The sequence below is a fragment of the Mustela nigripes genome, chromosome 1, assembly GCF_022355385.1.
Source record: "Mustela nigripes isolate SB6536 chromosome 1, MUSNIG.SB6536, whole genome shotgun sequence".
Classification (NCBI taxonomy): Eukaryota; Metazoa; Chordata; class Mammalia; order Carnivora; family Mustelidae; genus Mustela; species Mustela nigripes.
The window spans coordinates 149,360,606-149,373,470 of record NC_081557.1 but is presented as its reverse complement, the minus strand read 5'-3'; the positions used below and the strand labels follow the sequence as shown (position 1 = coordinate 149,373,470).

The following is a 12,865-nucleotide window of genomic DNA, read 5'->3' as shown; positions in this document are numbered from 1 at the left end:
ATCGTGGGTGACAGGGACATGGCTGGTTTTGCTTTTAACTTTTGTTTTTCTGAGAAATTCTATCTCTCCTTCTATTCTAAATGAAAGCCTTGCTGGATAGAGTATTCTTAGCTGTAGATTTTTTTCCTTTTAGCTGTTGGAATTTATCACACCGCTTTCTTCTGGCCAGCAGAGTTTCTGCTGAAAAACCCACTGATGGCCGCGGGCGTTTCTCTTGTATGTCACTGCTTTCCTTTCTCTTGCTGTTTTTAAAATTCTCTCTTTTTCGCTACTTTTGGCCATTTTATTTGCGTTATGTCTTGGTGCAGACCTTTCTGGGTTAGTTTTGTTGGAGACTCTCTATGCTTCCTGGATCTGGATTTCTCTTTCCTTCCCTAGATTCAGGAAGTTTTTAGCTATTATTTCTTCAGGCAAATCTTCTGCTCCCTTTTCTCACTCTTCTCCTTCTGGGATCCCTATCGTGTGACTGTTACGTTTGACACTGTCACTGAGTTCCCTGGGTCTGTTCTCATTTTGTGTGTTTTTCCCCCTCTCATCTGCTCAGCTTGATTCCATGACTGTCCTCCAGGAGGCTGATCCGTTCTTCTACTTCCTCTTGTTTGCTGTTCATTCCAGGTGGTCTATTTTTATTTTCATTCAGTGAGTCCAATAGCTCTAATTGGTTCTTTTTTGCATCTTTTTGAGTATCTTTATCAGCATTACTTTAAATTTACTATCAGAAATATTAATCATCTCCATTTTGTTTAGGTCTCTTATTCTAATTATTTTCCGCTCTTTCATTTGGGACATATTCTTCTGTCTCCTCATTCTGTCTATTGCTGTATCTGTTTCTCTATGATAGGAAAGTCAGCTACGTCTCCTGCACTTAAAGTAGAGGCCTGATAAAGAAGAGGTCCTGCAGTGCAATGTCGCCTGTTCCCCAGAACCTGACACTTCAGGAGTGTCTCCTACATGTGTTGCTACAGGGGTGTCCTACCATTGTGGCAGAGCTGTGTTTGCCCTCAGTCCAGACTTCGATGGCTCTCTGCATATTGTGGACAGAGTCTGGTTTCCATGGCATTTGCGGGCTGATCAGGGGCAGCCTGGGGCTTGAACTGAGTCAGACCAGGTGTTTACCAGACATGAAGCAGCACCAAACTGCAGGGCACTCTCCCTGTGTGGTCCCCTGGAAAACTTTTGGTGGTGGGCCGGGCCTGCACTGAGACCAACTGCCTGCCCCCAGCCTACTGGTGGGGCCACTGTGGTTCTCCGACCCTCTCCCCAGAGTAGGACTCACTCCGGAGTGGTGCTGGCCCTCCTCTGGGCCTCACTCACACCGTCAGGCTGTGGAGGCGCTTTGATGGGCTCTTGCGAAGAGCAATCCCAGAGGGTGGATCTGCTTCACTGTGGCCTCTTATCTATGTCAGGCTGTGGAGAGTCTGTTCTCCAGAATTGAATTTCTTTAGAATTACTGGAAGAAGCAGTGGAATAATGGGGTCGCCTTGGAAAGCAGTAACTGTAAGGATCAGGCAGAAGAAATAGATTTGGTGAAGGAAACAGAAAGAATGCGTAGAGAATTTGAGAGGAACCAGAAGAAGCCTGACATATTGTAGCCTGCGCACAGGTTTGTAAGAATAGCCTGTCTCTAGGGGGGTTACCAAACAGACCAGGTTCAGCCACTCCCTGCTGACAAAACCTGAAGACAAAGAGACAAGTGGTGGTGAAACAAGAAGGAATTTAGTTCGATGAGACCAACACTGGGAAGACTGTAGACTCGTCTCTCAAAGATTGTCTACAAAGTGCTGAAAACACTTCCAGGTTTATATAAGGAAAATGCGGGACAAAAGTTGGTAGGTTTGTGCAGGTGGGAAAAGGTCAGGTTAATCACTGTCTTGGAGTCTTTCATTTGGGATCTTGCTGGTTCAGGGCAGTCTTTATTACTTGAGGGGGTAGTTTCAGTTCCCCTGAGGGGATGGTTTGCCCTCAGGGTCTTCCACCTGAGCTAAAAAACAAGCTGGAAAGAACTGGAAGGTTTGAGATCAAATTGCAGGCAGCCAAAGTCCTTTTTCAAAATAAACTAAGGAAGTAGCGAGTACCAAGGAAAGAAAGTAGCAGCATTTCCAAAATAAGGATAGAGAATCTCTCGTAAAAAATAGAAATTATTTAACACTGCATTAGATTATTGGTGACTTTGGTAAGAACTGTTTCAACAGAATGGTAAAATTGGACCAGTTTCAACAGAGCAGTAAAGTAATAGACAATTGAATGACTATTAGGGATTTGAATGGAGAAACTTGAGTATAAATGGAGTGTATAATAGTCCATTCCTTTGAAAAGTTTAGAGGGAAAAAAAGATTGGGAGATTTTTTTCCTCCATTTGAACAAGAGAATTTGAAAGTGCTTAAAAGACCAAAGATTGTGGGGCGCTTGGGTGGCTCAGTGGGTTAAAGCCTCTGCCTTCGGCTCAGGTCATGATCCCAGGGTCCTGGGACTGAGCCCTGCATTGGGCTCTCTGCTCAGCGGGGTGCCTGCTTCCCTTCCCTTCCCTCTCTCTGCCTGCCTTTCTGCCTACTTGTGATCTCTCTCTGTCAAATAAATAAATAAAATCCTTAAAAAAAAAATTATAAAAAAAAGACCAAAGATTGTGTGTGTGTGTGTGAGTCTTAATTCTTATTTATAGATGAATATACAAGATAAAATTGCATGAAATTTAAAACTAAAATCATTCCACATAACTATGTTTAAGTGCTATAAAATCTATGTACCTATAATCAATCTTTTATATCATGGTAGGTATATTTGGATTCTCCAGAGAAACAGAACCAATAGGATACAGATAGATAGACAAAATCTATAGCTATAAGGAAGAGATTCATTATAAGGAATTGATTCACACAGTATCGGAGGCTGAGAAGTCCCAAGATCTGCAGTGAGCAAACTGGAGACCCAGGAGAGTCAATGGTATAAGTTCCAGTCCAAGCCCAAAGCCAGAAGACCAATGTCCCAGCTTGAAGACAATTACGCAGGAAAAAAATTCTCCCTTACTCTGCCTTTTTGTTGTATTCAGGCCTTCAACAGATTGGATGAGGTTTATCCACATTGGAGAAAGCAATCTGCTTTACTCAGCATACCTATTCAAATGTTAATCTCATCTAGAAATACCCTCATAAATAAACCTAGAAGAATGTTTAACCAAATATCTGAGTACCTGATGGTCCAAAGTTGACACATAAAATCAACCATCTCAGTATGTCCTTGAATGAAATCTGGATTTATTTAAAGAAAAATAAATCACTGATGTTGTATATATAATGTAAATTGATTTTATGTAACCTTGATTTGAATTCAGAATGACTTAGCTTCTTGACAGTGCAAGAAAATAGAAATTTATTTTTTAGTGACTGGTTCTATTTAGAAACCCAAGGTATTGTGGGGTGCCTGGGTGGCTCAGTTGGTTAACCATCCAACTCTCGACCTCAGCTCAGGGTCTTGATCTCAGGGCGGTGAGTTCAAGCCCCTGTAGTAGAACCTACTTATACAAAACCAAACCAAACAAGACAAACAACACCCCAAGGTATTGAGACAATGTAAAAGTGAAACAAAGAAGCTGTAGATTGTGTTTTTAATTGATTTGTTATTTGTGATTTGTTATTTGTCCTTCTACTCCTATCCCATTGGCTGGAAGTTTCAAAAGTACAGTAAAAAAGGAACTTGATTTTTAAAGGCACATAATGATGGCAGAAATGTCAGGAGATAAGGAACAACAAAAGAGGAAGCACAGAACATTTTGGTAATGGGGAAAATCTAGAAAAAAAATTGGGTCCATGTTTAACTTTATTTGTAATTTCTCCCCCATTATAATACTGTCTTGAAATTAGTACACCCCCCAAGTTAGGAAGCATTATTATTGAGATAACCAGACCCAGGAGGCAATTTTAAAGAAAACAAATGTGTTTTCTAGTCTCATTGTGACATAGAGGAAAGAAGCAAGGGAAAGATAATAAATTTGTGTTCCATTAAGAGGAAATATTATGTGTTTGGAATCAATAGTCCAGATTGTTCTATTCATTCCTTTTATTAGTATATGTCATTAAGTAATGATAGCTCTTAATTGCTTGATATAATGCTTTTCCATATGAATTGGAAAATTTTTGTAATGCAAAATAGTGTTTCCAAAATTGGAACAATAAAAAGCCCAAAGAGAGAGTCGTAGTCCTCCTGTAATTTATAGACATAAATCAAGTAATAACATGTTATTACTAACATATAAAACTATAGAATCGCATCTGTGATGAGCGCTATGAAGAAAGGTTGAGTGGCTACATGAAAGCAGGATTTGTGACTTAGGTAGTTCAGTGAAGCCTTCTTTATAATAAGTGAAGAGCGGAGAGACAGGGAATAGGAAGTGGAAAGGCCCTGTGACAGAGGGAGCATGCCAGGAAGGATGGATTGAAAACAGGGCAGGGTGGCAGCAGTGGAGAAAATGCAAGAAAGCACAGTGTGAGCTGATAGTACAGAAGTGTTTGGTGGACCAACCATGCTAGGTCTCAAGAGTCACTGAACATTTGCGAGTGGGAACAAGGGATTGGGAGGGGTCCAAGGGAATGTGGGTAGACCAGATAGATAAGAGGTTGTTGTAGTTGTGAAAGTGAGACTAGGGTAGTGCCAGGGAAAATGGAAAGAAGCATTGATGTTTGAGAGATATTTAGGGAGTAGATGATGCACAGAATTAGAGAAATCCAAATGTTATGAGTATTGCCTTTTGAGGTTTCTGACTAAAGCAATAGAAAACATCACTCAGGGAGAAATTTTAAAATACAGTTCTTGCACAAATGTAAGGATTTTTTACGGAGATTAAAGCCAGGAACAAATGCCTAATAGGTTTCAGTTGATATGAACTGTTGACAATCATTTGTGTGCCCAACTAGAGCAGAATGAGGTACTCATATAGTATCCTACATATTCTTCCATTATTGTAAGGGCCTATTTAGCCAGAGAGGCCCCACCTAGGTTGAACAGTCATTTTGTTGTTTATGGAGTAAAACTTAAATTGACCCTGACACCCCAGGGGAACTTACTTAAAAGCAAGTCTGGGAAACCAGTCCCAGGTGACAAAGCCCAAATACAAGTTTGGGTCAGGTCAGGTGGAGATAACGGCCAATGCAGGGATGAGTCGGGTCAGGTGGAGACGTCCAGTCAGTAGAGCTCGCATACTGTCTCCCTAGCTACCAAGGAGTGCGGGCCCCACCTTTTGTGCGCCAATTCTCACCAAGGTGATAGGCTAGTTCAAATAGCTCTTATGGGGTGAACTGTAGTTCAATTGGCCACCCGTGTGGGACCTAGCATGACTGTGCAGCTTTCTCTGTGTGTTATAATCTCATTGGCCACCTGTGTATGGCCAGGCTCAACCACATGGCCTTTGCTCTATAAAAGTTAGTCTGTAAAGAAGAGAGGGGTCACCTCTTTGCAAGAGACGTCCCTCGCTGGTGACTTTGATTCTCGATGCTTGGCGCGAAATAAAGTTTTGCTTGACCTTCACTTTGTATCAGTCTCACTCCTTTGATCATGGACCCATTATTGGGGGACCCAACCATTATAATTCTTAATACATTATAATTTCTGGTTTTTATCTGTTTCTTCTCTAGACTGTGAACTACATGAGGGCAGACATTAGGTCTGATTTAAATCTCCAGCAGGCAGTGAAAAAATGTTTGCAAAGTGAAATAATTAGGTCAAGAATCAAACTTTAAAATTTTCTATTTTTTAAGTAATTTTTAGTGGGATTGTAGATTTTTAAACAAGAGTCTTTACATACAATTTACCCAATTCAAAATTGCAAGTTATGGGGCACCTGGGTGGCTCACTGGATTAAGCCTCCGCCTTCGGCTCAAGTCATGATCTCAGGGTCCTGGGATTGAGCCCCACATCCAGGCTCTCTACTCAGCAGAGACCCTACTTCCCCTTTTCTCTCTGCCTGTCTCTCTGCCTATTAGCGATCTCTCCCTCTGTCAAATAAATATTTAAAAAATTGCAAGTTAATAACTTTACTTACTCATTTAAAATTTATCCATAAAAGAAAATGTGGTTTTAGCCAAGTACAGTTGTATTACTAGTATGATCAGATTTAACTGTTGGACTGCTTTCAAATGTTGCTACCAAGAACAACCACATGCTAGTATAGAATATAGAATCCTGTTTCTTTAGAGGAGACTGATTAATTTTACATCACCTAGTATAGTAAATGATTAAAAGATATATGGAATAAATTGATACTGTTTTTTTGAATTTCTTTTATCTTCTTACAGAGGTGTCAAAGAGCAATTACTTTTTTCATCTGGTCAGCAGATGGCAGTGTTTTACTTTATTTAGCTAATAGAGGTTTGTCTCAGGCTCACAATTTAGACTTAATCTATTAAATAGCACAATATTTTTGAGAGTTAATTTATACTTTTTGCCCCAAAAATGAACATTATAGAATAGGGGTTGCTCTAGAGTAAAAAAAAAATAATTTCATAAAGTTTTTAGTTAATTTTTAATTTGCTTTTCACTTCTTTTACTGCAATTATTCTCATTTTTGTAGACAACAAAAAAAACCTGTTTTATTTTACCTTGTTCCTTACCTTTATTGTTTAAAAAGGTCAATGCTGAACAGTACCTCTGGAAACAAAGTTTAAATTATATTTAAATTAATGCAGCACAGTTAAACATTTCACTGGGCTTCAGTTTCCCCCTTCTAAGATTAATCCTTTCAACTCTTAAGTTTCTGAACTGAAGAGTGAGTTAGGAGATCTGGGTTCACTTCAGAGTGCCATAAAGCATGCACTAAATGACTTATAACAAAACATTTGAATTTTTTTTTGCCAACTTTTTTTTAATGTGTAAAGTAAATCTAGTCTGCATATCACTATATTTAACTTGTAAAAACATTGCCAAGATACTGGTTTGAAAAGTCTGAACTCTCCATAAAGACATATAAAGGGATTGAAGATCAAGGGAAACTTCCACCTTTAAGTAGAAACACAGTTCACTAATAATGAAGTGATAAGCACACCTTTTTCCTATTATCATGATTGTTATGATAAGCAAAAGCAAAAATAGTTTCTTCATGTAGTATGTTACTCTTCAAAATATAAAGCTTTATCTTCTATTTACTTTAAAACATAGAAACGATGCACAAAGCTATGACCTCCTCCCCACCAAAAAACCCAAAAACCAAACCAAAACAAAACAAAAGCCCCACAAAACAAATGCTTCAGTATCTCCTTCAAATGTATTTACAAGAACAGAAAAAATCTCTAATTGGAACTTTCTAAAAGCATTTCTCCCCAATTAGAGTGCAGTAATGACTCTAAATGGCACTGTCTCGAGGACAGCTCATCAGTTAATTATAAGGAGTTCTCTAAATTGAGGAGCGAAGAATGATACTAAATTTCAATCAGTGTAGATAAATATGGCTTGCCATTATTCACTTGATATTTTAGACAGTCCCTTTAAAGAGGAAGATGTGGAACAGAAATATTGTCTTTTCTAAAAGAAAAGAGATTATGAGACTCACACTGAACATTTACTCTAAGACTATACTCTTGTCTGGAATATGGTTTTTATAGTCATTCAATTTCCATGATCCCCAGATTCTTTCATTTGCTTGCCCATTTATTTTCCATCTGGCTCCTTCAAACAAGAAAAAAAAATAATATGATATTACTATGGCTGTACTTAACAGCATGGAAAAATGGTTGTGTATTTTAAATATGGTAGTTATGTAATTTAAAAATATGTCAATTAAAGTTTCAATTCCTTTTAGGTTTTGTGTTCCAGCATAATTTAGTGTTCCGTATTCTGGTAATAAATGTCTTAAAATTCTATAATATACTTACATTTATCTCTGAAATTATCTACCTGCCCAGGTTTAATTTACTTTTTATTTAGTTTTATAAAAGCAAATGTAAAGAAAACAATTGTGTAAAAGGCAAGTTGTCACTGCGTATCCTCACAATCTTTCTAAAGTGCCCTATTACATTTTATTTTCTTCCTCTTACTTTTTGGTATTTTTCATGAAGCTTTTATCTTTATTTTCCTTCATTTAAAGTTATACTTTGCAGGGTGCCTGGGTGGCTCAGTGGGTTAAAGCCTCTGCCTTCGGCTCAGGTCATGATCCCAGGGTTCTGGGATCGAGCCCCGCATCAGGCTCTCTGCTTGGCAGGGAGCCTGCTTCCTCCTCTGCCTCTGCCTACTTGTGATCTCTGTCAAATAAATAAAAATCTTTATAAATAAAGTTATACTTTTGTTTATTCATGCTCATAGAATTCTCTTCATGTTAAAAACCAGTATGGTTTTGTTTGTTTATTGTCACAGATAACCTTTTGCTATTCTTCACCATCACCTTATTCATGAATTGTAAGTTGGGTACCAGGTTCTGCTTAGAAATAGCCCTTCGTGTTTGTTCCTCTATCCCCAGAGGAGTCTGCTGCACATGCCCTTTCCATCCCTTTCCATCTGGCCTCTGCACAAAGGGTTTATCCCACTTTAACACAACTCTTTGTTTTATGGAGGACCTGGAGTATATCTGAAAGTGAATACATATGAAACAATAATCGTGTTATAGGAGAACCTGATCTTTTTTTTTTTTTTCATACCTGAACCCTAAGATGACAGAGATACTACACTTAGCCAGTAACAAAGACTAAAGAACGTAAGGGCTGTAACAATGACAGATTTGAAATGGAGCTGCAAAAAAGCAAATGTGAAGGGTGTCATTTCTCTTGATACTATCCATTATTACAGTGCTTGTGTTTATATGGCTTCAGAAAAAGAGAAAAAAGCTTGCTACATTTTTCTATCAGTGAAGAACCTTTGTGAGATTTTCACTTTTAAGACGTTAACAAGAAGCAGCTGTATTTGCATACTGATCTATCCATGAATTTTATTAGATTTCTCTCAAAAGAAAAAAAATAATTAAGGTATTAAAAAATGTGAACTCCCCTTTCCTTAGTGTAAATAAAATTACAATAAGATTCCTGAAACCTTGTATTTAACTGAAAACCCTCCTTTTAAAATGTATGCTGGTCTTAGTGTTTAAAAGACATCAATTGATTTTCTTACTCTATATTCATGTTATCCCATCTTTATTTCTGCAAATATACGGTTTTATAAGGAAATACTTCAGAATATTGTGGTAATTTTGCCTAGTAATAGACTATAGAAACACAAAATCTAAACATCGAACAACCAAAAAGAACACACACACACACAATATATATATATATATATATATATATATGTGCTTTTTTAAAAAGGTGCTTTGTTTTTAATAATTTATTCTAAAATGTATTTGGAATTGAGATGCAAAGCTGCCTGAAAGACTTTATTTGGGTTTGAAAGAGTCTGAGATGCTGATGCAGGTTGTCGATATCAAATAGAATTACTGGTTTGAAAGACGGCAACTGAAATCTAGAACCTAACTGGGTACAGGTTACTTTGTGAGTATCAAAGACAGAACCCCACCTCCCTGACCCCCCCCAAAGCATACTAATATTTTTTATTGAACATACTCTTCAGAGAGCTTTGAAACACGTTTTTAATGATAACATCATTTTAGATTTAAACGAAAAAATTACTCGTTTTTTGAAGTAGTTTGAAGTAGCATCTAGAACTACATTTGAGAACATTTCTCCTATTGGGCCTGCTGAAGGAGTGTAACCTTTGAACACATCTGGTCCTCTTATTCTGAAAGTGTAAGGCTCCATTATCCCTAAGGAGCAGAAACTGTGAGCCCCCAGCTCCACAGGCTCATATATAATAATATCCCTTGTGTTTGGCAGCAGTGCTGAATCTTGTGTGGATCCTTACAAGTGGATTCAACTTGCCAAAGGCAAAGTAGTTAAAAAGAAGCAAACAGCAAGTCCCCCTTGCTTCATATTCCGGGGAGGAAATTCACATGCTTCTGTAGATTGCAGTGTTAGGAAAACCAAATTGGTCATTAGAACAATGTTACCACTTCCCCACTCGAAGCCTGTTTCAGAGTCTCCACTCGTAATTGCTGACTCAGTTTGCCTCCACTGCCAGAACTGAGGCTTGCCCCCAGATTATCTACTGGCTTGATCAGGAACAGACAACAGAGGGACAAACTGATGATCACTCAAAGCGTATTAATTTGGTCTAAACTGTGTTTGTTAGGACTGCCAAGGTATAAATATCCTTCATGGGAAGGGGCGGTAAAGAACCCTAAAATTTTAGGGCAACTGGCTCAAGGTCACTGAGGGAAGGCAACATTTGAGACTGGGCTCTTCAACAATTCGGTCCAATAATGGACCGGAGCCAAACACGACACCATCCAGGAGTTTCAAAGCTGCGTAGTAAAATAGCTAGCGTGGGCAGTCCTTTGTACTCCAGCTAGAGTAAAATTAACGCAGTCTTCCTTTCTTCCTTCGCTGCCTGACGGCATCCCGCAAATGGGTGTAGGGTTAAGGAGAGCAGAACCCAGCTGTCCGTTCACAGCCGAGTCTTTTGAGAAACTGGAACGGAGGAGGGTGAGAACCACCACCGGAGAGGGGCAGTGAGTTGGGAGAGGGAAACGGGAGCAGCTGCGTGCAGAGCGAGGGGAAGGAAGCCGGGGTGTGTGCGTCTGGAAGGGAAGTGGGGAGAGGGGCAAGAGCGACCACGGGGCCGAACTCCCGCTGAGAGAACCCAGCGGCCCCCGCCCGCGTTAGAGGGTGAAGGCGGCCAGTTAGAGTGAGGGGGAACGCGGGAAGCCGGGGGAAGGGAAGGAAGTAGGAAAGAGGAAGGAAAGGCAGGAGCGGAGAGAGGAAGAGCGGCTGCAATTTCTGCGGCCGGCTCAGTAGGAGGAGCAGGAGGAGAAAGAGGAGGATCCAGAGTCAGTCAGTCAGGCAGCCGGCGGGAGGTGGAGAAAGCAGGAGGAGGAGGAGGATTAAAGATGGCCACCAACAGCTGCGGGAAACGGCAACAACCCCTCACTTTCCGGGATGGTCCCTGCGGGTCGGCCCGGCCTTGATGGAGAGCAGAAGCTCGAGAAGCGCCGAGGCTGAGGCGGCGGCGGCGGCGGGGACCCAGCGAGGAAGAGGTCGCGGGGGAGCAGGGACCCGGGCAGGAGAAGGGAAAGGCGGCGGCGTCGCTGCCCCGGCCGCCTAGCGCCGCTGCCCGCCCCGGCGGACCGGTTCCCGCACCTCGCGGCCGCAGAATCGAGGCCGGCCCACGGCTCCGGGCCCCGCCGCGGGGCTCTCGGGCCCCGCCGCGGACGCCGCGCCCGCCTCCCCCTCCCCGTCGCCGGCGCGCCCTCGGGCCCTCCGCGGTCCCCGCTCCCGGGCCAGGCCCGCCCGCGCCCGCCCGCCCTCCGGTGAGTGCCCCCCTGTCAGCGCCCCCTACCCCTCCCCGCGCCCGCTTTGTTTGTGCGGGGCGGAGGCGCTGCCCACTCGCGGCCCTGTGCCCGCTGGCCCTGCGGACAGGCCGCGGCCCAGCTGCCGCCCTCCCCTGGGACCGCGCTGCCCGGAGCCGCCGCTGCCACCCGGGCTGGCCGGCTGCCTGGTGTCCTCCACCGCGGCCTGGAGAGGGCGCCGTCGCGGTGGGGTCGGGGTTGGGGTCACGCGCGGCTGGCGGTGGGGAGCGATGTTGGGGTATTTTGGGGGGGCGGGGGGGGAGGAGAGGGCTGGACGTTGCCCCTATGAGCAGTGAAGGTGTAACCTGGCGGTCCAGGGATCGGGGTCTGGTGAGGGCCCCTTTTCCAGACCCCGCGGGGTCTGCGCTGCCGAAGCCCCCAGCGCCCGTGCGCAGCCGAGCGAGGCCTCCATCCCTCGGGCGCTGTCTCCCGGGCTGCGGGCCTCTCCTGCTCATTGCTGAGCCCTGCTCTCCCCTAACGCCCTGTGCTGGAAACCCTTCGTTTATGCAGGGAACCAAGATGCTCCTGGCGTGTGTGTTTGCCCTTTTATTCTCTTGTACATGGGATGTGGTGGCCTCGCGAATATTCACAGTTACCATAGGGTTCAGAAAGCAGATGTGACCTTTTCTACCAAGAGCCATTTGGCCCACCTGGCCAGTGCTTGATCCTCAGGTGCCGCATTTCATTGGTTTGTACCATTGAATTCTGAGATCCACGGCATTAGGTTCTCTTTTCGTTGAAATAACCTGATAAAACCTGATTGAAAGGATGTTTACTATATGAGTGAATCCTTGCCTCTACTTCCAGCGCCTTAAAAAATGGTTGTTTCCTGTGGAAAAGTGATGCTAATGCATAGGGAAAACAATTTTTTGTTCAGTAATGGGCATGAGTTGATTAGTGCCAAATGGTATTGTAGTCTGAAAACCGAACAATTAAAAAAAGATACAAAACCTTTTGCTTTGAGATGGCAGTATGTTTCCAGGTTGGAATTGTTTGAGAGCAGGTTTAGAACAATTAGTTTCCACCATTAGGCTAATATAACAAACATAATGTAAAACAGAACCAAAAATATGTTGGTTAAAAAAAAACAAACTAGGTGTGTATTAGTGCACAGGTCTAGCAAAACATAAATCCTGCTTTAAAAAAACAACAACAAAAAACTTTACGGTGGGACACCAAGCACAGGAAATGGCTTGGTATGTTTTTTTATATTTAGAAATACATATTTCATTAGACTGACTTGAGAACTCTTGCTAGGATTTTTGAGCACAGTAGTACATGTTACACTTTGAACTATTCATTCTCAAGCTGCTAGAAATACAGATTTATACTAGTTTCTCATTCTGAGTTGAAATTGATTCATGTAAAAAATGTTAGATTTCTAACTTAAAATTTCTGCAAAAAGGAGATATGAATTAGAAAACATGATGTCTGGTCTTGCAATATCTATAAACCAGTAAAGAATAAATGACAACATAGTATTTCAATATTAGT

General features: G+C 41.9%; 1 protein-coding gene across 4 annotated transcripts in view; it reads left to right on the top strand.

The window, feature by feature from the left end:
• Positions 1-11,309: 11,309 nt before the first annotated feature.
• WDFY3 (WD repeat and FYVE domain containing 3) overlaps positions 11,310-12,865 on the top strand; it is a 275,707-nt gene continuing 274,151 nt past the window's right edge. For all 4 annotated transcript variants that reach the window (XM_059375153.1, XM_059375137.1, XM_059375145.1 and 1 more), the window contains exon 1: positions 11,310-11,332. The gene's annotated coding sequence lies outside the window, so the exon portion shown is untranslated. The remainder of the gene's footprint in view (positions 11,333-12,865) is intronic.